General features: G+C 34.1%; 1 protein-coding gene across 3 annotated transcripts in view; it reads right to left on the bottom strand.

Moving 5' to 3' along the window:
* Window positions 1–27243, bottom strand: part of LOC105250481 (obscurin) — a 150542-nt gene that overhangs the window by 103981 nt on the left and 19318 nt on the right. The window contains exon 1 of one of the 3 annotated variants that reach the window (XM_011256604.3): window positions 18180–19763. The exons of the other annotated variants lie outside the window; for them this stretch is intronic. The gene's annotated coding sequence lies outside the window, so the exon portion shown is untranslated. Of the gene's footprint in view, window positions 1–18179; window positions 19764–27243 lie in introns of those variants that run through there. 3 annotated transcript variants of the gene reach the window in all.

The raw sequence follows: 27243 nt of genomic DNA, 5'->3' as shown, positions 1-27243 counted from the left end.
CGTTTTGAGAAGAATAAAATGTGATTAGCGGAATATCCATGGAAACGCTTTATAAATTACGTAATCGGATAACGAAATAATAGGTAGATAATACATGAGTATAAATTCATTAATGGTAACCGGCTTTATGATAGTTATTGATCGGCCTCTGGGAAATTTTCTCTTCATAATCTACATTTGATCTTATTAAGATTTAGAAAAGAGAAATTATGCATTATTATATATAATATTTTATATATAATATTTATATTTTATAGAAAGTTTGTAATAAAAGTCAAAATTATAACATAACTATAATGAACAATTAACGTAAATTTTGTTGGCTTACTGAAAAAAGTACGCTATGGAAATGTTTTCAAATTATTTTTGTTGGATTCAGCTCATTAACGCAGAATACTTATAAATTTATATAAGATATTTATATAAGATATTTATTGAGCTTTTATAAGACAACAGAAAAATTAATTAAATTGTTCGGCACAAGTAGAACAATTTAATTAATATTTTCTGTTGTTTTATAGCTTGTATGAACTTAAGAAGCAAAAAATAATATATATATATATATATATATATATATATATATAATATAAATAATGTATAATATATAATATATAATATATATAATATAAAATAAATGCAAATTATACAATAAACTTATTTTTACATCTTCTGCCACATTTTATCATTATAAAAAATGTTTGCAATCTATTAATAACTTTATATTATATATACTCTTTGCATACAAGCTCTTTGTAAATTCAGTTATTTTATAAAAACAACTTTGCCTTTTTATAAGTAAATTTAGTTAAATTCCAAAAATAAATGTAGTTGAATTTTTACAGGATAATGTTTTATAAAAAGTCTATGCTTTTTTAAATAAAAAGATTAAGTTTATAAAAAGTCAGTGATATCAAAATATATATCGTATTAATATTGTTTAATATGTAAATATCAGCACCTTTATTTGTCATGTATATTGCGGCTCGATACGAAGTGCGTGCGTTTTATTTCATCAATAATTTACATGAAAATTCTCTTCATCTGACGATATATGTGTAATCAAATCAATTATTGCAATAATATTAAGTAGAGACGCCAGAGCAATATATGACGCAACACCAGTGAATAATTATAATGTTATGATGATAATCATTTTCTCGCATATATATTAGGATATTTATTGTTAATCTGGTATTAAAATTCGGGGTGTGTTTTGAAGGATTTAAAATTCAAATTCCACCCTCGCGCTGACATCCCTACTGTCCTCATTACAATGTTTTATTAAAAGCTATATATGTGTTTGTGGCTTTATGTATATGTGTGTATGTATCTTTGTATGTAAATTTATATACGTGTCTTCGTTGTATGCAAATAGATTGTATATGACTGTCTATACATTTTGTATCGATATACATATGTCAAACTTGCAATTAAACGCGACAGATCTCCATAAAAAAGCAAACGCATAGATGAACGTAATATGTGCAGTGTGTAATTTCAGGAAATTGAGAGCGATATTGTTTAACAATTAGTGATAAGTAATTAGTGGATAAATAATGCATGTACCGTTTATTTAATAAATAACACAACTTGTTATATATGCTGTTATTAAATAGCAGAATATTATTTTCCCCGTTAAACTTAAACACGGCAGGAGAATCAAACAGTAACGCGTATCATTAAAGCATGAATAATGCAATGTATCGTAAAACAGGAAAAAACTCTCGATGTTTATATCCGCGAGGAGGATAGAGGATGTTGTCGCTAGTCGCTCGTCTAGAATTAATATTGCAGACTTAATTTTCCTGTGTGGGTCGCACAGGATTTACGCTATGGCGTTTTTAGGTCAGTTACCAGATCCACGACTGCGATATTCCAATATTAGCGAATGTTATGGAAAGTATTGTAGTTTTATCAAGTACTGTATTTACATGAGTACTTTTCAATTCTTAATTAATTCTTGAGCAAATTCAACGATTATATCGACCTCTACTGAGCCTAATATTAAAATTAAATGTGAATTATATGTCAATGATCGATACGAAGGAATATCGCGATTTTGCATGCTAGACGAAAATTGTTAGATACAAGTTTGCAGGAAAATTAGTACTTTAAGTTTGTCGAATAGATATATTCGGAAATGTACACTGCGGTAAACATGAAAAAGTCTGCGTATGAACAACGGGGTCGCGTTTTAAACGTATTGGACGTGCTTATATTGCATTCGCGATGCTATTCCACCTCCCCCAGCGACATGGTAGAGAAGCTGGGTCGCGGCCGCGAGCACAGCTCGTTTCCATGAAACTGCATCACGTATTCGTAGATTCGTCGACTCGCATTTTGCAAATATCTGCGGGCAGACTTTAAAATGATATTGTTGGAACAAGAAGTCGAGGAAAACCGCGAAAGTAAACGATAATCAGCATCAGAATCGTTAGATAATGGGTTCTAACCGCATTAATTCGTGCAGTTACAGAGGAAGCAAAGTAAGCAGCACAAATTACTTTTTATCTTTTTCCCTTATCGTTTCTATTATTTTTAATGTTAAAGATAAAAACGTTGAAAAAAGAAGAAATTTCTTTATCTAATTTGACGCATCAGATTTCGATCATTTGACGTATTCAATAGTATATGTATAATAATACATGTATTCTCTGTGAATACTAAATGTACCTGATGACGAAATACACGCAGTGTTTTTTAAACGTTTGCCAAAATTATTATAAATTTCTTAAATAAACTTTGTGTCAACATATCGTCTCGGAGCTTGCTGTTTGTATAATATCTTTCATCTAAGTGCTTGCGTTCCAGAAGATTTCTCGGAGGGAGAGCAAGAGAGAGAGAAAGAGAGAGAGAAGCGGCCAAAATTATAAATTATTCCAACGCACTCTCACTCTTTCATGTATTCATGCATGAGCGAATACTGAAAGGAATCACTTCTCGAAGATGGATCATCAATAAAGTATTTTTATTAACCCAGATATTTCACGATGATGTCTATAAATTTGTCTCATGTTTGTAATCAGACTATTTATTTAAAATACCACATTGTGTTCTATTTTTTCTCTTTCTCTCTCTGTGCATATATTTTTTCTGGCTCTTTCTCTCTTTTCTATTTTATACGCGAGTGTCGTTCGCGAAAGAACGATGTTTCTAAATATCAGCGGGGCGGAGATGAGCCGATATGTAAGAGGGAAGAGAAAGAACGACCAAGGTTACGATACATCCACATACACTCGAGCAAGAATCCTATAGAAGCTACTCGAGAAGATCGGCCGATTCGAAGTGCTCGGTCCGGATTCTCGTGAATCCCGAGCGAGCGCAAAATAGTTGGCGAAAAGATCGGTAAATGCCTCGGCGCCCCGAGTACCCGTGCTTCAAGCTGAGACTCCATTTCGTGCTACCAAGTCGAATGAATGTTTGATGCGAGGCGCACGTATAGGCAACTACAGACACGCGCTAGGCACTCCGACATTTCAGCACTAACGTATACTTATGCGGGCATATATGAGCGAGTCCCCTGCTTCCCCCTTGCATAAGTATACGCAGCTGTGTGTGCGTGCGTGTGTGTATGCTTCTCAAGTTTTACCTGTCCTGGAGATCGCAAGCTTTCGAGCTTTTCGAGGTTTCGCGAAGCTTGGAGTAGCGAATCCAGTTACCGTACACTCTCGTGTACTCCTCTCATTGTTTCGGGAGGGAAGAGATCGCCTACTTAAAAATAAATCGCGGTATGCATCTTACGTTGCATAAATGTCGCCGTATCGTCTGGAGCCTTGATGCGACGATCATGCGACGCATAAGCTAACAACAGATAAGGTTCTAGTGGATCGTGGCAACCTGTAATTTATTTTACAAGTTATAGCGTTATAAAAAAATAGATAAATAAATATGAAAAAGACGCGCTTTTTATATCAGGATAAGCAATTTATACGCTCGTAGAAAATACGCAGCGTGAGAATCTTTTTATAAAGTATAAATACTCGCGAGAGAGAGAGAGTAAATATCACGCGCTCCTAAATACTCGATTTTTGTGCACATGCATATGCGCTCAACTTTTCAACGCAACGTTATCGTCATCTACTGCGCGGAAAATGTATTCTGCCGATGTGTGCGTCGAACTCATTGTAAAATTGGCCTAGAGCAGAATGGAAATGGGTAGGCGTGGTGGCGCTTCGTGGGCACCGATACGCGTTTAAATACTGGCGTCGATCCAGTCCAAGGAAAATTTAATATTTTTGCTCAACGAGTTCTCCGTTTTACGACAGTATTGCTCCAGTTTTTCTAATTATCTCACGCATTTCGTAGTCGGTTTATCACGGTAAAAATCACTGCAAAATTCTCGACACAGACAATGTCTTGCTGTTATTAATCACTCGTTGATTGTGTAATAATTGATATTAAAATGTATGTCGAACCCGAGTCATTTTTCTTCTGCTTACGATCTTAATTTTCGATATAACAGTTCTAATTGGATACTATAAACAGTTAAATTATTCTCCCTTTTTAGCTATTTAATCTATGCTTTTGTGAAGAATTCTTTTCAAAATTTCTATTCTTATATAATAATCTTTATTCTTATATAATTAAACTTGTAAAAATTGTCTACAATCCATAGAAAATTGAGGTAGAAAATAGCAGCAAAATTTCGAGTCAAAAAAGCACTGTGATAAAAATGTCAATTTCTTGCAGTGATCGATATCTATTTTGAGGTATTAAAAGCATCCTTCTTTGGATGCAGCGATTGGACCGATTTGATTGAAGTTACTAGCCGTATAGCCAACGCATCGTATAGATTCCCCATCGTTCTTTTGAAACTAACGACAGATGCCCGTTAATGGTCATCTATTTCCATGGGAATGAAACGTCACAAGACAACGTTCACAAGTAGAATCTCGATAAAATATCACTTCACAGGCAGCAGAATTCGAATGGCAATAGCGAAACGGGGTTATCCGGTACTTGTTACTGCGATTGAAGATGGACGATTCGAATCCTCTGGTTACACACAATTTTTAAACCTGTCATTTTATATCTCGCTTTCTACTGCGCTCTTTATTGGCAGGATTTGAAATTATACTTTATTTCGACGATGTAGCATCTGTCCTATTTACGATAGAATTCGTCATCATTATTGTCCTGAATTGTTTTTTGTAATGAAAAATTATTTCTAAAATTATACATTCAACGATTTAATTACTTTGACGAATCAAGCCGCGTTTGACAGCGATATGTAGGGTCAACATCTATAAGAACGATAAATGTCTGAACACGTCGAGTGTATAGCGAAGCTGGCGATTAGATCGATTAGGTCGTGGCGACATTCAATCGCTCCTATTGAACCGATTGCCCCTATGATGGATATCACGTAAGATATATGTCCATAAACGTGACGCGACATACATTTACGTATTCATGAAGTTCGCGCAAATTGACGTATAGCTATGTGCGTAGATTGATAGACGCGGCATGCAGTTAAGTGGACTAATAAAGTGGAAGGTTAGACGATGTAGAAAGCAGAGATTGACGCTTGCTACGCAGGATATAGGAAGACCTCGTGTTTCAGAGAGATTTCAGTTCGACGCGAAATTATGGTAGTTCGTGTAGGAGCGTCCGCTTTGCGAAAATCGATTGGAAATTAATGCCGCGAAGAAGTGAAAGCAAATGCGTCTCTCGATATCGTGATAAATGGAGACGAGGCAAAATCCGCGCAATATTGAGTGATTACGAGCAATAAGAGACACTTGTACGAGTTTCATTTTCGAACGCGCTGATTTAAACGCGCGGAAATTCCTGACATATTAAAATATTATATCTGATATCTGAATAATCTTTCCTCGATTCGCAGAATTTGTTTTCACATCAACAATTTTTGTAAAAAAGCGCAACTATAAATAAATATAAATAAATAAATATAAATTCTATTTTTCATTTCGAAATTTATCTCTGTAATCGAAATTGATCCGACGATGTTAATTGCCTGAATAATTATAAAACTTCCGGATCTCTAAATCGTGAATAAACATACAAGCAATTGTGTTAACCGAATGGAATGGAAAATGGTAAGAACAAATGAGGGGGAAAATGCGCGCATAATAGCCATTAAGAGAGGCGGTTGAGGAAAGAGAGGCTGAATGTTGCAAACCTCGCACTGTGTCACTTTTGCTCTGCATCCTCATGCGAAAGCCAATCGGAAATGAATGTTCTATCAACCAAATAGCTTCGACTAGATATATCACTATTATATCGATTAGCCCTTCGATTATACTTTAAGCTATCACTCTACTATTGTTATTAAGCATCTTTACAAATTTCGATAAATAAAAAATCTGATGTATCTAAAAATTTAAAATTTTCCAGAGATATTTAAGAAATAACAACAAAATTCTCGAAACGAGGAGAAGATTGCGCTGGGAAACGCAATTAATCCTATCATTTCGCGTATCAAAAAGATTCGGCACGTTATTACAGGCGGAACACTCGACGATAAATGTCGGAAATTACACGCCTAACGCTATTTAACGCCTAATCTAGTAAGAGGATATCTCGCTGGCGTCGATTATCCTCTAATCGCTCTTCGAAGGTGTGCGGACCGATGTTTAATCCAATTAGAGAGAACGAGGCTACTTGCTTCCGTATTTCCGCGCGGGTCACGAGTCGTAATTCGCGTCGATTCGCGTTTCTCGCAAATTGGAAAAGATTCCTAATCGAGACGGAGGGAATATATTTGCATATTTTTTGCGACTTCATCGTGTGTGGATGCGCGCACGCCATGCAATATGAGGCATAATTGTGTCGCGGAAATGATTCACGAGGAAAATGAATGCGGCGCGCGGTCTTTGGCCGTACTAAGAACAATTAGGCATTAATATGCGGGATCCCCTACGAAATCTCGTTTCTGCATTGTTTAGCACTGCGGACTGCATGCGCAAATTGTATAACACGCCGCCCCGTTTTGCGTGCACGTATATATTTTGTGTAAAGAAACGTATGCCGGGGTCCCAGTATTAGCCGCATACTGCGCATCGTGCTTATTACACGCATACATAAAACCTTGTCCCTACATGGTACAGGTATATATATATATATCCGCCCTCTCTACCCGGGATAACGTAATTTTCGCTCTAGCGGGAATCGCATGCTGTATCTCGCGCGGAACGCAAATGTTCGTATCGCTATCATAACACTCGATGAAAATCTCCTGCGGAAGAAAATCGGAAGAAAAAGAAAAAAGTCGCAATTTTCGGTACTTTGTCGAATGTACGTGCGCGCATGTGTACAAATTCCTGTGGAAATTACAATAACGCTTCGCTTGCCGGAGCTTAACCGTCGCAAATTTGGCGTAATAATTAATGAAATAATTTTTTTATTATAATATTATATTTTTTATTATAATATTATAATTTTTTTATTATAATAACTGGGAGAATATCGCGAAATAATAGAAAGAGAAAGAGAGGGGGGGGGGGGAAAGGACGAATATCATAAAAACGAATGAAATAATAATATTGCGAGAATAGATTAGATGACGCTTCCCCTTCTGTTTCTTTCTTACAAAAATGATGCCATTCTATTTGCCACATCATCCAATCATCCGTCGTCCTATCATTAAATCACATTACCGCACCTTTGATTCGCGAACTCAGTTGCCACGACATTACACGTCGCATTCGGCTTTAATGCTCGGGGGCAGAGACGTATTCAATCAATGAAGTCGACCGTCGATACATCCGCCTCCGTTCGTCCAAATCCCACGGTCCTAGTATCGCTTTGCTCAGCGATTTCGTCCGTACAGAGTAGCTACGTCGGCACCAAAATCAAGGACCGAATGCACACCGGTGCACGCTGCTGCATCCCATTCAATGAATTCACAGCTGACTCTCCTTCCTATCGCTGAATTGACATTATCGGATATTCGTTCGCCTCTTCTCGATTCGTACCACTCGTCGCGAATACACTCGATATAATGAAAACATACCGAACATCCATGTTCAGTTTCTTTCGTTTCTCTTCGAGTGATGTGATCTGATAACAATGTGTATGATCGAGGGCGTTATTGTCGAAAAACATTCGCGCGACCGGCACAGATTAAAACTCCTGCGAGATTGCAAACATATTTCACGTTCACAGCAACTCTTTCATTTCTTCGCAAACTTCGGATAACATTAAGATACCTTCGACAACGTTGTACAAATAAATACGTCGAGCGCGAACCTATCGGAACGTGTTTGACCGTTCGGCTGGCTGTATTCATTGGAGAAAATCGCGATATCTTGATCAGGCGAGACCAGACCGGTCGGGAAAAATCGTTCATTCGCGAGGGAGAGGGGTGTCTCTTCCCAAGTTTCACTCGTACAACGGGAGGAAGAGCGGGCGTCGCTGCGTTTACCAGCTAGTTACCACAGAGTGTCGCAAAATCAAAACTATCGACGAAACTCTCTCCTCGCGCGTAGAGTTTGCCCGGCAAAGTTCTCCATCTGCCTCTGTACGATGCGACGTTCAATTTTCAAGTAGACTCTATCGAAAACGATTCGATTGGTTACATACGTGACACGGATATCCGTTTTACCCCGAAACTTCTGTTCCGTCAGACGCTCTTCGCGTGACACCTTTCGCCTCCGTTGGCCAAGTCATACGTACTCGTAGAGAGATTTCACTCGCTTTCAACTTGTGAGTATCGATTACTTCGCTCTTTTTTCTCATATTCTTTTACATAAACTCAGCCAATACCAAGTAATATTTTATCGTATTTTTTTATAAATATTTATCATATTTATCAAATATTTGTCAAAAAAGTTTCGAAATTACCCTCCATTAGTTGAGATGAGGTTCTAATTATCGTTATCCGTCTTCGAGACACTCGAGACTATTTGTGCACGATAAACTTATTTGTATTCCGTACATCTACGGGAATATGTCTAAGCAAATTGTACGCAGCAATAAGTTAGGAGATAACTTTGTGACAAACTTATAAACTTATGTGACAATGTGAATACCAATAACATGCATCGTTAATCTTGACGAGACAAAGAATTAGTCATCAATTGCGTGAGAAGATGCCAGTATTAAAAATGAATGTTTAATGTATTGTTAATATGACTCTTTGTAATTATTCTTTGATTTTATCAAAGCTCTAATAAGAACTATTCAATTTTTTAAAACGTAAAAATTATTGTGATAATCATTTTGCATATTTTAAAGGAATAAACTTCAATATGTCTCCGTGGTGAATATCTAGATGGATACGTTAGACTATCTTTCACAAGCAATGAGGTTCGACAAGGTGCATCTCCGTCAAAGGGAAATCTGAATGTGTAGGGGATTACGACGCACAGCGGATGTTACAGATTGAACGATAAATCTAGCGGTTGCATTTCAAGAAATTATACGAACGCTCGAGTAGTTTTATTTACCGAAGAAAGCATAGTAATAGAGGAACGTGCTGTTTACTCCATACGCACGACTTTCCTTGAATAAGTTTACACTTCAACGTTTAAGTTTGCGCATATATTAATTCTTTAATACTCTTCCCCTTCGATCCTCGCTGCTACGTAAACTTTATTAAATACATTGCGTTCGATTGATAAAAGTTCGTATATGTTTCATTGATTTTGGTTGCTTTTATTAATTATTAATTAATAAAAGCAACCAAATATTACCATTATTAATTATTATTAGCCATTATTAACCAATTATTAACCATTTATTAATTATTATATTTTAACTCCGAAATAATAAATAATTATTTCTTATATAATAGATTGTATTAATTATTTTATTTTTGTTGCAAATTTTAATTATAATATATTGAATTATATATTCTTTATATAATAAATGATATATTATTCATATATTAAATTATCAAATTATCGCATTTTTGTTTTCTCATCACGCTTATTTATCGATGAATAAAGTCTGAGTTCCCGATTTTGTCAAGACAATGAAAAAATATGAGAGAGACGACAAATTTTCTGAATGAATAAAGATGAAGAACAGAGATTAACATTTTTTTCCCTCCGAAATATTATTTTTATTGGCAAGCTATATTTGAACATTGCTCTAAGATAAATGATTAATATTAAACGCCGACGCTTCCGGGATATAGGTCGATTTGATTACCGTCATTGTCGACATGACGATGTTTAATACGATCGTTAATATACAGTTGACGCAATTTCGCATCGCGTCAACATGTTTTGGCCGTTCGCAAGAAAAGGGTTGCCGGATTAAACGATTCAAATGCCACTCCATGTCCTGGATGATGTTCTAATTGCTGTTATCTACTTTACTTCTAAGGCGACATGCTACTAGGTAATTTGTATTCCAGTCTAGCAAAGGGAGCCACGGACGCGCGAGAAGAGATCGCAAGAGAGCACATTAATAAGAGAGAGATAGGGAGAGAGAGAGAGAGAGAAGATGAAAGACGAGAGAGGTATACGATAAAACACGAATGAATGCGACAAGATCGGATAACCAAAGGTTCCCCTATAAAGGGGTGACACGAAATGCGGCCCGCACCCCCAGTCGTGTTCAATGGCAAAATTATGCGAGCACGCTCGAAACGAGATTCGTCACGAAAGTTCCTCAAACACCCGTCCCGTGCCGATGGCCGTATGGTTTAGCAATTCAGAGGATGTTGCCGGCGGAAACTTAAGACGAGAATGCGTCCATGGTGGCCTCCGCTTCCGCGATTAGCATATCTAACGATAATGACTTCTCAATCGACTTGTTTATCATTCATTAGGGCTAAAAACGTTTGATAACAATGTTCTGGAGGATTGTTAAACCAAAGTTTATACCGGAAATACGTAGCTGTAACATTTAGAAAATTAAAGCGATATCATTAAGGACGCCGCAATTTGTGTATCTCGAAATTCTACTCGCTTGATACATTTGATTGATGGAAGAACTCTAAAGAGGGACTTTAATGATTAATTTTCTTTGTTAATAAACAAGCATTTCTCTCTCTCTCTCTCTCTCTCTCTCTCTCTCTCTCTCTCTTTCTCTCTTTTATTACAATATTTCGAAATATTGTAGTAAGAAAATACAGTAAATTTTAGCAAAAATAACTCGTGAGAAATTTCGTTCGTTGCATATGTGAAAATAACAAACAACGACGTATGCAAGAAAAAAAGCGATAAATCAGAAAAATTTATCTCGCATTTAAGATACGCTGTTTGTAGATCCGGGGTATTATTTGAAAACGGAATTACTGATATGTTTTTTCTTTTGCAACCTGATGTGTACTATCATGGGATACGTGTTTCCTCCAGCATCGGTGCGTTCCCTTAACGTGCATTGTCGCCACTGCATCACGCGAACATAAATAAAAGGGTTATGCAAATACATGCAAGCCACTCGCCGTTTTCATGCTCACGTAATTTTATGCGGGCGCTGTTAATTTTCACGAAACCCTGATACGCCGCGGCGCCTTACGTTAAACGTTAACCATCTTATTCCGAGGTGGGAGAAAAAAGGCGGAACTGCAAATTTACGTCGTGCCTTGTGCTGCGGTTGCACGAAGCTTCACGAACGCGGCACGTATTTCTGACCACAGAAAGAATTATGAGTTCGACGTGAAAGAGTTCTCTCTTTTACGTCCTTGTAAAAATCGCGAAAATAAAAGGTATGGAAAGATGCCAAGGCGATTCACAAAATGAAGTAAAATAACATACTCCCTGAGGCTAATGCATGGTTCGACAGAGAATTATAACAATTTCTATTATTATTACAAGTGTTAGGATATTTTATATTTACAATAGTTTTGTAACTAGAAACAGACATTTTTGTTTTGGCATAAATAGGGCGTTATCCTTCTTTAAGGAAGAAATGTCACAATCTTTTATTTATAAATATATATTTATAGATTTATAAATTCTATTCGTTCGCATAAAAATTGATTTACCATCTGATTTTAATCAACTCTCCAAAAATTGCATCATTGAGATCAAAAATATAAAGACACTGTATGAAATATCTAGTATCACGCCAATTTTTAATTCACGATAGATGTACTATCGAAAGGTGCAAAAATGTGAGAACAAAATATTTGTAAATCACATTCAGAAAAAAATCCTTCATTACGTAATTAATTGCTTGTTTAATTAAATACACAAATATTGCAAATAAAAATTTTCTTACAATATCGATGAGACATAAAGGACATATTTCCTTTAAAGTAATTATATAAACATTGCATTTTGAATGCAATATTGCGGATGCGTTTGCGTTGTAATATTTTGTTGCAGAAATAATCGTCCAACATGTTAACTAGTTGCAGCCCCACGAGTGACTGTCAGATTCTAGAAACTCGCTTCTGTGTCTCGCGGGCGAATAATTAATACATTCACAATGTTGATTTACGTTTGGTGCATACGTTGCGTGTCATTCAATATTCACATCGTCAAGTTTGCACCGATAAGTTGTCACTTACATGCATTATTACTTCTGAAGCGAAGAGAAACTCAGGTTCAAAATTATATACAGTGAGTATATAATACATATATTATAAATATAGAATTTAGTGTCTAGCAAAACTAACAGAAATGAAAACGGGATATTCGTTAACATACTGGCAAAGTAATTTTTAAAACGTATTCAATTAAGTGAGTGACAAAGAAAGGAGCGAAGTTTCATGAAATTTTTCAGCACTCTCATTTCTCATTTAATATTCGTTCTCTTCGTGATTACGATAACATCGCGCAAATTAGAGAATTATGCAGAAAGTGATAATTTGCATCGCAAACTATAAATCTGGCACAAATCGTAATAAGCTTAGCGCAATAGACAGATTTAAGAGCGATTTTCAGCGATTCTATTCTCATTATCTTTTAAACGGGATTACAAAACTAGACTCGCGTTGAAATTCATTTGTCGTTCTCGTTTCCTGGCGACATTGTGATTTGAACGCGAGTCGCTATTTCGCTACCGTAAAACAGGACATGGAGGAAACAACGGCTCACACGCTTGGAATCTCGGCCCGAGATTCAAGGCAAACAACATGGAAAATGAATTTTTCTGTTACATTTTTTTTTTTTTTTTAGAGAACTCATTCTCCTTTCTATCTTCTCCACTCTCGATTTGTACTGAATTGTTTGCAAATTAACCTGTTGGAAACAGCATCAACGGGCATAATAACGTAAACGAACGTTATCGTGAACGCGCGAATGAATAGAACGAGAGTAGATTTTTGCATTTAAGGGAATAAAAGAAAGACTTTTTTCTCATACGCGAAACAAATAATTAAAATTCTAATTCATACACATGTGCCGAGAAAAACGTACTCGCGATATTTCATTGGATTTAACGATTACCCCGTCGACGGGGTCCCGCGAAATTAAAAATTATTCGAGAATGCTTGTTAATGTATGCACAATCTAATCTGCGGCGTTGCATTAAATTACAGGATCTTTGTGTTTCCCTTGCGGCAAGAGGCAAGAGAGAAGTTGTTCGCGATGATTGATTAAACTCAACGTGCACCGCGATGTAATTACCTCCTGGCCTCTCCTGGTCTCCCCCTCCCCCCCCCCTTCGATTCGATATAGTGTTATTACATTTTATATACTTTTTTCAATACAGCGCGAATCCGATATATGATTTAGGGAATATTCATTATAAAGTAATATCGCGACGAAATATGATGTGGATGAACGAGACGGAAAATATAATTCGGTTACTTCGCTGATTGAACTTTTATAGAGATGCAAAACTATATCTGCATTAAGAGAAGAGTGGGCGATATTCCAGATTGCGCATTACGAGAAAGTAATTTCAGGAAGCTATTTCGCGTTTCACGATTGCCGTGAAAACGTGCAAGTTTTCAAGCGCGACCAATTTTTTTTTTTTTTTCGCGCACAAGCAATACCAAAATCTGTCACTAGAACGCGATCGATCTCCGCGTCATACAAAGCGGTTACTTGCGAGCGTGAAATTTGGCGCATCCCGAATATTAAAAAGAATGCGAATATACACGAGATGAATTGTTATGCGAAATCGAAATATTTCTAATTTTTTGGGATTTTATATATTGCGATTTCACTTATACAGCGATATCGTGTTTTTCATGATAATCATGCCGATACTGATTTTATACGAATGTTCGATCGATTCATGCAACTACATCTATACTTAATCACTATCTGTTCCATATATATTTCACGCTACCCAATATATGATTAATTCACTACACATGTACACATAGCGTACATCGGCCACAAACGCCATGAACACGATGAACGTCAATTAGACAGCGCATTATGTCATTTAAATGTAATAAAGTTGCTAGACACATATTGTTCTCTTTTTTTAATTTTTAACATTATTAAATTTATGCAGTCGTACACAGTAAAAAATAAAATGTTAATTATAACATTTTTCACATGTCCCAGAAAGTTCACTCTAAATTTTAAATTAAGATAACTCGTCGTATGTTACTTATTGATAAACTAAAAATGTTAAATAATTGACACGATACTTTACATTTATTTTTATTATTGTGACTTTAAGTAATGTAAAAATAACATACAAATTAATTAAAAATTACACGAAAAAATAGTTACAATAACTCGTAAGAAATGTTGGTAGACATTAACATATAATAGTAATTATTTTAACTTATATTATTTGTAATAAAAACATTTTTAATAAATTTGATTATTTTATATGTTAAAGTTCAAGATTATTTTTTTGAAGATTTGCTTTAACGTTTCTTAGAATGTTAAACTGACTTTGAGACTATTGATTGTTTAAAATGACTGTGTTAAAAATACTCAAAATAATATTCCATTTCTAAGAGACATATACAAAGTGTTAAGTTATAAAGTTGACATAAATGTAACGCATGAAAACGTTATAAAAATAATAACATTTAAACTGTATGTTAATTTTACATTACAAGTACTAATCAAAACGTGGTAGCACAGGAAAATTTTAACATATGGGCGCACAATTTTTTATTGTATATAAATTCTACGAAATCTCAATCATTGAGAAAACTCACTCATTAATCTAATTTTAATCTCATCTTTTCGACGAATACAATGTGTTATAGTGTGACATTAATATATAAAACTCTATAATAAGACCAAATTATTGTAATTGTTATAAATAAGTTGAGGCATCTCGCTTGCTATATTATTAGCGACTACATGTTATTAAAAGTAAATCAACATAATTAATTTCACGAGTTACGATTACGGTACTATTTTTGCGGATGCTCCGACAGGATTATCCTCGTGCAAATTCTAGACAACTCGATCTTAAACAACTCTGAATGTCGTAACGTTTCAAAATCGTTGCGCGGAAAGATGTCTCTCGGAACATTTTTGCTTAAGTACATGCGCGGAAAATAGGCAATCAGCTGCAGCAATCGCGCGTGAAATGCGCGCCTTCACTTAAACACCGTACGATATTACATGATAGTGCCCATTTCAGGATCGGGGGAGTCTGTAAGGGGGAATTAATCGACCGCGATACATACATATATGCCTGGATATGTCGTCCTTGTTCGACGGGCCTCGAGTACGTTGATCCGCGCGTTGAAAAGCTCATAAGCTCGCCGACCAGCCGTGGCCGTATTCGGGTTACACGTTTAATGTGAATTGCGAAGGCCGTTGAGCTGGCGGATAAGCGCGGGATACTGAATGGTTTTCCGTTTCCGCCGAATCGTCTAATCATACGTACGTATCTCATGTGGATTAAACGCTCGAACGGGGTCAAAGTGTTGATGCGTCGGACAAACCGGACGTGCTTATGTAAGGCTATATAAATTGCAGCGTATTAAAGGGAACTGAAGATAATCGTGATTTTTTTAACTCGTTTTTCGATATCGATAAAATAAATCTGCTAATAATCTGCTAATAATGTTGCTATTAATATACTTTTTTAAAAATTGCGCAATGATAATTAATTTAATATCTTAAAGACTGTCAAATATTACCGAAGATAAAGCATTAGCTTTTTTATTAGTGCGATTCAAGCTGACAGCGTCATAAGCTTGTTAGAAAAAGGTTGATTAATAAGCTAAGGCTATAAATAGAAATTTATGAATATAAAAAGTGTTATAACAAATATAAATAAATTTATAATTACATATATATAAAATTATATTTAAAAAAAATTAGAAATTAGTGCGAGATGACAACTTATTATTGATGCGTTCACGGAGCAACTGGAAATATTTCTGAAATATTGGCTCGCTAGATTAGAAATATTAAACTTGATAGTGAAACAGCACGAAATGACAGGACCTAGCTGCGGTCAATCACTTGGGAAGGCTTCACTCCAGTTTTAGACATTGATGAATTCTCGTTCACCTAAAAGGTACACGGCCCGAGTGACGCATATGCGCATGGAAATTATTGCATATTGCGTATGTGTAGTCACGCACACAGCCCAAAAAGCACAAGAGAATATAGGACGGCATGATTAATCATCCAATCTTTTGACAAAAAGCGAAAAGCCCAGCGGATTTTCACAGTTTGGTGGAGTCTCCTCCGCCTGTCACGAAAAAAAAAAATTGGTAGAAACTCGCTGAAATGCTGAGCTTTAAATATTTTAATTTATTTATAATCAAAATCATTTGGTCGCGTGCCACTCATGAGAAATTACCAGTGAAATCTCTAATCAGATATTAACGTTAAAAAGTGCTTATAATTAATAGAAATATGTTAACCGATAATAATTATTTTACAATTTTGTTCGGGTTATATTTTTTTATCGCCAAAAAATTTTTTTTTCTATCGAAACTTTTGCCACATTTTATAGGGAAATGTACAGAGTAAATTGTAAATTACATTAGATTACAAATGATTAAAAATTTAAGTATTTTAAGTTATTAAAAATTATTAAAAATTACTACAAATTTTTAAAAATTAGATTATTATAAATTATTAAAAATATTATACAACAATTAAAAGAATTAAATTAGATTTAAAAAGGATTATTTCTCTCTCTGCTCTCGTTTATATCGCAATCCGACTTCGAGGACGGAAAGTGAGGCGTTTAATAGGCGGAAATCGGCAATCGGAGACGAAGTCGGAGATGATCGAGTTCAAGTTCCTCTATCGGTCTTGGTACGACATAGACAATTCAATAATGGAACGTATACAACTGTCTAGCACACGGGGAGCTATACTTTTCACACAACAGTTGGAAAACTTGAGTTGCGCTTGACTTTTAAAACTCAAATGTATCTGGACCCCGGCCGCCTAAATCGAGCAAGTTCAAATGGATTCTGCTGCTTGCGCTCTCAACATTTCCGTCCGGATAGTTAAAAAGCTCGCTTGAGCTTTCCGTCCTCGAATTCTTCTCGGTGCTTCCGTTTTCGTTGGCTCTCGTGGAACAATTGATTGTTCGTAATAATTTGTCCGTGGCACTGAAGCTACTTCACTATCCGAAAATACCGCTTTTCGAGATTCGCGGAGCTGCCTTTTGCGGGTAATCAACTCGGATTTATATAGCTTATAGTGTGCCAGAAAACTTAGATTTATTCATTCTTTCTTCGCGAAATCATAATTCGTAAATAAATGCAGTTCGCTTTGACCTAGTTTGCTATAATTTCTGCGGATTCCGCGAAAAAACACGAGAGCAAGTGTGAAACTTAGCGTGTTCTTTCACTCGATAGAAAAGATGACGCTTTTTCCGTTCGCGCAACGATATCTTCCGATATACTTTTCTTTAAAAATTGCGTTACGTATACAAATGTATGTATACGTAGATATATTTTTTACATGCAATGTATTTTTACATAGGCTTTTTCTGTGTATAGTATGAAATTTTAAAATGATTTGAATCTCTCTGCTGACTTATTCAAGATTTTCATACTAGACAAAGCTGTATTCATCGATATAATTATGTACATTTTGCGTGTACCACAAAAATACTCTAGTATATATTAGATCAATCATTGTTCATACAAAATTGCATAAATAAATTTATTTTAGTAAAAAATATTGCTATAAAAAAAATTATTTTTATTATTTTTCATGTGTACGATGATGTACGCCAATATAATAGTAATTTTTATATTAATATGCAAATATATATTGCAATATTTATAAAAAATGATTAATCTTTTAAAAGAATGGTAAAATAATGAAGAAATTTCTCGATCGAATAAGCCAGGCGCGCCCTTTAAAAATGGTCCTCGAAAATCATGCGTACGAAATATATGAGCTATTTACCTTTGACAGTTGGTCTCAAAATTGAACCGCTCCTTAATTTCGTTTCACCCGATTCAAATTGATATGACCAATAGAGAGTTTTCAAAGTTTTTGAAAGTTTCGGCTACTTCATACCTTTATATCCGCAAACGAGAAACTTTTTAAACGAAATCACGTATCGATCACTCAATCATGTTCGTATTTCTTCCGAAAGTATTTTATCTATTAAAACTTTGCCACCGCTCCTATATTATTGCATTCTTCCGTCATCGATAATTTAAATTAGCTTCAAATCTGAGCAAGTAGATGTCCAAGTCTCATTTTGCAAATGACGATTCGCGACAGTTCACGCTCGAGTTACTTTGATTAAGACGTCGGCGAATGTTTTTCGAGTAAACGAATATGGCCGTCACTCCATCACCATTCGATTAATTAAAAATCACATTATTATTCCTATTATACACAAATCGAAAAATTGAATACAATCCATCAATATCACATCATTTCTCGAGTAGTTTACTCTCGTGTAATAAACATAACAAACACTTTTCCACGCGTGAAGATCCGAGCCTCGCGAATTTCCTTCTATCTTTCTTACGCTAAATATTCATGCGCGAATTAATGACATCCAGCGTCCTTGATCGATAGAGATTTTGTACGACGACACCAAGCGTCAGTAACATCGGGTGTTAATTCTTCGATAGAGAAACACGTGCACCTCTCCAACGTGCTACCTGTTTTCTCACGGAATTCTTTTCCCTATGTTTTTCCTCGCGTCGGCCGCGCCGTGCGCTTTTCTCACCATCGCGAAAAAAAGGAGGAAAGCGATAACGAAGGAGAAAAGAGTGATCTCTCTCTCTCTCTTTGTCGAGAAGACACTACGATCTCACCCGTGTGGTGTAACGCTCATCGCAAGGGGCGCGGCGTAACTGAGCTCGGCAAACGAACCCTCCGTCCTCTGTCTCTTTCCGATCTCTACCCCCTCTCTCTCTCGACCAGCCTCGTTCTATCGCTTTTCCGCCTCACCCCCAACCGCTACGCTTTTCCCGCTCTCACGCAGTCTCCGTGCTTTCCTTCGATCCTCTTCCAATGCGATCCTTTCTCCCTTGTGCGAGCCCCTCTTTCTCTTTTTCTCGCTCTCCTCTTCGTTCAGCTCAACCCTTTGCGATACGTAGGCCCCTTCTTTTTCACGATACAATTCCGAGTCTGTTTTTTTCTTTTTTTTTCTCCTCGACCTAATGCATCGTTGAATCCCAGTGCACTAGCATACTTTGGCCGTGATCTATGTCATCTCCTTCTTACTCGATAGCAGTCAATCGATTTCTGTCTCTCGTTCTGGCGCGTTTACTCATTCCTTTACCCCGTCAGTTTTTTCGCTCGACATCGGCGGAAACAGTTGCAAATAACGCGATCCTCTTGTAATAGCGAGTTCTAACGGAAAACCAATCTTCCAAGTATGCGCTTAATAATGAAAAGGGACGAGATTGCAGATTAGAGATGCAACTTGTCTGGGATTGAGCTTTCGACGACTTGTCATCTACGCTCTCGTACATATCTATGGGATAGGATCCGGACAAAGTCAAATGGACCATGCTTCTATTTGCATTTCCCGTGAGAATATTACGAACAGTATCTATTTAAATACGCACACAAAGATCGATGTTGGCACGTATAATTTCGTTTTAATTAAATATATTCACAATTATATTTTATTATCCAGCAATCTTGCTCCAACGCTTTCGCTATAAATATGCTTTGTACGGTGACAGAAGAGAGACAAAGAGAGAGAGAGAAAGGTATAAAATAAATTGTATAGTTACTGGACACCGCATAGCTATTAATCTCTACGGTATGTTGGCTCGATTGTTGAACAATATATGCACAATTTTCGGCTTTTGAAGAAATAATTCAAGCTAATTAAATTAAAATTTTAAATGTTATGGCGACTGACGCACAAAAATAATTTGACATATTTGACAAAATGGATGTGGTTGATGTTTTTCCGCGAGATTTATCGATTCGAATCGAGCTTGATATCAATATCCAGTTGTATTTTTGGAATAATGATCGCGTGTATAAAATGACAATGGCGAGCATATGTCAATTTAATATCGACTGATTTCCATTCGGAAATGATTATTATTTATTCGTATCGATGAACGAACTATATTCGCGCACATTATTACACTACCCACATAGACAATTTTGGCAATTATCCGCATAGTGAATTTGATCTTTGCCCACGAATGAGGATCAAAACAAATACAGATAAAATGTAATTTCACGGACAACAAATAAACTTCCACTTGCATTGTTGTTATATAACGATGGAATTCGTATATTAATTACAAGTATAATATAATAACAGGGAAAATAGAAAACTAAATTAGATTTGATATTAATTTCGCGGAATGACCCTATTGTTACAATCGAAATTATTCATAAACAACGCGTTATCCATGTAACAATAAATGTAATCCCTTGATGATCTAGAATATTTAAGAAATATAGCGAAATGCGTACCATAAATATTATTATGCTTGCAAATATATTGAGTTACATTTAAAATTCATTTTCGGAATCATATTTAAAACCATAAAATAGCTTTTCTTCTTCAATATTATTAATTAACGCAGAGTAAATGTAATTATACAAAAATTAAAGAGCAATTGCAGTGCGCATATATGTATACATTTATGTCGATTGCACATTTATTTGTAATTGATATTGTTTGTAATCGATTGAATAACGATATTGAAATACTCGTTTTACTATTACGATGTTCATCCCTTTTTTGTTTTGTGCGATTTGATATATAAGCTATTGTATCTGGCAGAAAGTGGATATGTAGATACTTCAGTTCGTAAGAACCAAAGTATCTGCCGGTTTCGATAGTAAAATTTCAAATTTCTCTCTTCCGCAATAGAAAGGCACGTCTCTGCATAAATATTTTATATTTCCAGCAAAGAGAAATGTTGGCAACAAGCAATATCAGGAAACGGGTGCGAGCGATTGCGTCAATAAAATTTTTCTGAACATTATAAGATTTATGAAAAGAATATAGAAATTAATTACACATTGGATATATATATATATATATATATATATATATATAGAGAGAGAGAGAGAGAGAGAGAGAGAGAGAGCCATTTTTTTAGCCTCGTACAATTTATTATTTTATCGAAATGGAGCAGATTTAATTTTTAAACAGTACCGGCGAATGCTTTCCAAAATTGAACATATAAATGTATGGCGTTATATTTAGCTTCGCTAAAAAATTGAAGGAAGAAAGTTAAAGACAATAGAAAGACAGTTGATCCTTTGGGAATATGATTTCCTTCTCTTTTTCTCGATCTTCTATCGATATGTACGTCATAGTACGTGTCGATAAGAATTCGAGAGAAATGAAATTCATGATCTTCTCCATCGTGAGAGACGTTTAACGTGTTCGGGATGGCAACAATTGGGATGGCAGTAATCGATTTAGCTTCGCGAAATATTGTAACAACTTGTAGCTGCGAGTGTAACGTTTAATCGTTCGTATAACATCCGACAGGCGCTATATTTGTTCAATGTCCATTTCCACTTTGACTTTTGTGTTTTGACAGAAAACGATTAAGTATATAATTTTTATTTTAATTTCTTATTTAGCTGCTTGATTTACGTAATTTTTTGTAATATTGGTATATGAATTCTATCATACTTTATTACGTACGCTTATTTAAAAATTACATATATATATTAAAAGTCTCCAATACGGAGAAAAAGTTATGTTTAATAAATTAATTATTATTGTTAAAAAGTGTTATTTGCAGAACAACTTAAATAAGAAACTTACATAGAAAATAAAAACTATGTATAATTGTTATCTAAAATTTTATCGCATGACATAAATGTGAGCCAAGATTTTTATCTAAATATTAAAGTTAAACTAGTATAATTAAACAGAAATAAGAATTTTAATTACTGGCCACATTTATGTATTAATATTTTGAAGGTTATGAATAATTAAAACTAGCAACACATAATTTTAAATGTTATAAATATCTCATACATGTGACAAAAGTGTAACATTTGTTTTATATATATATGAATGTTAGCAAGATACAAATAAATATCAGCATTGATATAAATCTCAATTTTAAATTTTGTTCTTTTTTATATTTTTTCAAAACATTATATATAAAATTTTTTGTAAAAAATATTATATATCAAAGATTATATTTAAATCTTATATCTTATATATCAAAGTTTATATTTAAATCTTATATATTAATAATATTAATTATCATATCATGTTAAATTAAATGTATAATTAGTCATTTGGAAAAAGGAATAATGTCACCCTAACAATTCTTTTTATTTTTTTATTGTTTATAAAAGATGACGTCATTCTAAAATATATAATAAATTTTTCTTGCTTTTCTGTGCATTTTTTTCAAATATTTCTCTTTTGAACATTTAAAGTTTAATAACTAATGTTTTATCACTTTACTATCTGCAATTAAAATCAATCTGCTTTTAATATAACTTATAATAAAAGTAGTATCTTTCGTTGAAACTTTTCTACTAACTTGCTTTAAATGTGATATTTTCTCCATTTGTATAAGTAAAAGAAAGTCTGCAAAAATATATTTTTTATCGTCACGGTATTTCTTTTTATTTTTAAGTCGCGCAATATTCTGCTGTAATATCCACAAGCAGATCGTCAGCTAAGCAATATCATCGTTACGCGAAAATACGAACTTAAGGAACATTATGCATGACAAATCGTTATTTCAAGCCCACCTTTACCTCTACCTTTCGCAATCCCTTCTTTCAAGTACCTTTATCTTAACAGGTCATAACTATTTTCGCCCTCTTTTATATCGTCATGGGATCTTTAATAACCGGGTAGAAACGCATTAAACGAATTTTTAATGATTACAAATGGAGCACGAATGCATGTCAGAGTATAATTTTTTATCGTATTATTTTTATTCAAGAGATTAATTTAATAAAATCTGTTATAAAGAGAAATAGCATAATTAATAAGCGATACAGTAATATTATTATGAATAATATCACGGGAAAACTTCTATACGATTATTATTACATTATGATGTAATAACTGAAATTATCTTGAATTTTCATAATTTAAATTATAAGTTAAAAGTTATATTTATCACACACAAAATCTTTTCACACAATGCTTTTATTTAACAATATATAAACTCTGGTAATTTTATAGAACTTGCTGTTATAAATAATGATACAACTTTCGTTCTACAGCTCCATGAATGTTTGAAGATCCCGAAGAAGCACGTAAGGAAGTAGTAGAAATCTCAGGCGAGAAATTTAGATTCAACGACAACCGGACTTTCTCTCTTTTTAAGTATGCTTTATAAATATTCTCTATATCTACACTTTCCAGGGAAGGAGCGATAAAAAAGGAATATGTTTCGAATGAAAAAGATCTGACGCAGTTTTAAGTAACTTTCCATAACGATCGTCTTTCTCGTCTGGCTGGTATCTGCTTCATTTATGAAATGAAAGCTGCGTTAACTAATATTCTATTAAACAGAATAGTGCTCTCCACGTGAGATTTTCTCGAAAAATTTTTCACAAAGATTTCCATAAATTATGCAATTGTTTAATCGAGTAGGAAAATGAATGCTATTCGGAAATCATGTGTAACTTCGATGATCCCGATCAAAAGAACCGGAACAACTTACCAAGTATTTGTCAGGCTTTCAAAGAGCTCATTCCTTGTATACAGTACCTTCTGCTACCGTTTGAAAGAGTGCACTGACAAACAGGATTTACATTCGAATGCTAGCTTATTCACTGGAGTGTAAATAAATCGTTCTGAAAGCTCTTTATTTATAGTTCAACCGTTTTATCATTCGATCATAGCTCCCTTTTTTAAGAATCTTCTTTATTAATCGATAACTTTAAATAACTGTTCTTTATGGTAAAAGTTCACCATGTTTGGCGCTAGAGATATTTTATGTAAACCGTTTAATATTTTACGAAATTTGTACAGAAATGTTCTTCGACTTACACCGAATTTTGAAAATATTGATTAATATAGGTAATGCTCGATAAAGCTTTTTGGAAATAAGTGACAGAATATATACGTATATATTCTCTGTTATGAAATAGTCACATCGCGTATAACAACTTTTTATTTAATTCAACTTTAATGTCTCCAGCTCTCAAATTCTTTTCGTTCTCTTTCGAACCGGCAACTTTATAACTCCGTCAACGTTGAAATGCCATTCCGAAAGAACAGAAAATCCGGGAAGCTCCGTTCGTATTTCAAGTAGGGATTTCACACGGACTGCTAATGTCAGATATTGTAGCGCATAAATAAAAAAGTACGAGAGTCTACGAGATTCTACGAATATGCAATCTAAACGTTAATTATATTACATTGATTTCTTTGAAAACAATGTAATGTAATGCTAATTGATTGTGATGTGTTTCTTTTCTCGCATGTATCTTATTTATGCGCAAATACTGCAGGATAACACGTTTAGCAACGCTATTTTATTCACACATAATTTACACTGAAAAAACATTAATCATTGTCAACGATTTAATATGATTAACACACGGTCATTTTTCTCTTTCTTTTAATATTTCATTTACCAGACGTCAGGAAATGTATTTTATATTCCTACGAATATATCTAGTGGTACGATTCGCGATAAATGCGCCGTCGATGTCTACCGACGAAAATGTATTAATATCACGTGGCAATCGTTTGTGACAGAATTCTGCATCTTTCCGTATCTAGGATGATTTGAAATCGGGATAAGACGACAGAAATCACTAACGACATTTCAACGACAACGGCAGCTCCGTCGAGATAGATATCGGCATGATATTAAGTCGAGCTAAAACGGTTTATCCGACTAATGTCGTATTTGCTAACGTTCGAAATATGTCGGCCGCATTTATATTCCGCTTGATATCAGCGTCAGCTGAATGTCGCGTAAGATGATTAACATATAAAAACTAACTTTAAACTTTGATGATCGGACGAAAAGAATCACAGTCAAATGAACAGATTATTGATTCCAAAATTAATGTAAGTTTAGAATATGTGAATATAAAATCATGCAAATTACACATGAAGTACATGATTCGTAGAGATAAAAAAAACTCACTTTAATGGCGGGAAAGTCTGCGAAACACTTCTTAAAGAATGATATTTTCTCGTGATATTGTTTCATTAATTCTAGTTATCTATTAATTCTAGTATATCGTTTCAAGATATTGATGTCCCGATATATGATCGATTGTTATTTACGTTTATTGATTTCGCGTTGGTAGAAAATAAATAAAATAGTAGGATCTTCCCCCTCGAAATGCCCGCATATTATTCGGGACATATTACAATATGTTTATGTATACGTATGTCACACACTCTCGCGAAGCTTACTACTTCTCTTCAGAGGATTTGCACGCGTTACGTCACGTTTTTACTTATCCCTTATTCTCTTTTTTCCTGTTATCCCAACCGACGTTATGACAGATAATCAGATATTTTTCAATATTGATAATTGTTTGTATGATTTATTCGAAACAAAAGGATTTTGTTTAAGATTAAATTCTCGAAATAGTAAGAATAATAAGATGTATATTATTTGATTTTTAATTAATATATAAGAAATATTAATCTATATACTTTTTCAGTAGAATATCGAATATATAGTTGTAAGAATATTTTTCTTTTTTGATATATTTTCATGTTACACTTTTAAACTCCGAAAACCACCCCCAAAATTACTCCATATTAAAAAGTATTATGAAATTGAGAATTAATCAGATATCTCAATCGATAACGTTTTAATAATATTGTTGTTCGTCATTTATAATGAATCCGATTTTATTGCTCTACGTTTTTATTAATATCTTTTTTTCTACTTTTGTACAAACGAAAACTCAATTTGTGTGTAAATGTGTAAACGAAAATCTATGGATTAAGCCTGTTACAAAAAAGAATTTTCTAAAATTTTTGAGTCTGAAACAAAACCTTTTAATTTTAGAATTAATTGCTCTCATGTGGATTTAATCATTAATTGTTGATAGAAAATAATCGCGTTTCGAAAAACGATATGTGAAATGGATCGTGTCATTATCTGCTGGCTCCAATTTTAAAACTCTCTACGCGAATATTATTAACAGAATATAAACAAACTTCAAAGTTGTGTACCAACTAATTTATTATTGTTTCGAAACATTACTTTATGCCAAATATTACTTTAAAATATAATTTTATGTCAAATGTTCTATTTTTGGCATTTATAAATTTAATTGATAAACGAATAAATATAACGACTTTTCTCCAATTTTATTTATTTTTTTCGATTTTGGACGATTTGACGATTTGGACATTTTTCCCACGCTTTATATATCAATTGATTCCGTTATTCGAATTATTCGTTCTAGCTATTCATTCGTAATGCCGCATTTTTTTAATCCGGAAATGATAACAAATTGTGGATGAGGAAAATTTAAAATGGAATGTGAGATATATTCTAATCAACACAAACATTAAAAAATAATTGTCCGTAAATATCTTAATATATTATATATCGCGTAACTAATTCATTTGAACAATCGAAACGAAAAGAAAATAGAAACGTTTATACGTTTCTATTTTCTTTTCGCTTCGATTGTTCAAATGAATTAGTTACGCGATATATCTGCATAGAATAGCAGTCGCTTTGATACGCTTAAAAATCTTTAATAGTAATAGTTAAATAATCACAAACTAATAATAATTAAAATTGGTTTTAGAAAATAATCATATTTTCTACTTATCATAATTTCGTCTCGAAAAATAATAGTATAATGACGTATAAAGCGATTTACATTACGAACATTTTGTTGGCTCAAGTCTTTTACCGCTAAATTTATTAAAATTTCTTCAAAATTATATATATCTTTTTCTGAAAATATACAATATAAAATATTTTATGTATAATAACTAATTAATCCTAGAACAATTATATAAAAAATTCTTCTATTCCGTGAAAATAGTTTATATATTAATCTCATATCATTTTAGTGTTTTAATTATAAACAAGCAATA

The sequence above is a fragment of the Camponotus floridanus genome, unplaced genomic scaffold (genome assembly GCF_003227725.1).
Source record: "Camponotus floridanus strain SB8 unplaced genomic scaffold, Cflo_v7.5 scaffold15, whole genome shotgun sequence".
Taxonomy (NCBI): domain Eukaryota; kingdom Metazoa; phylum Arthropoda; class Insecta; order Hymenoptera; family Formicidae; genus Camponotus; species Camponotus floridanus.
Note: the sequence above shows the minus strand (reverse complement) of the source record. Positions and strands in the feature narration are given on the sequence as shown.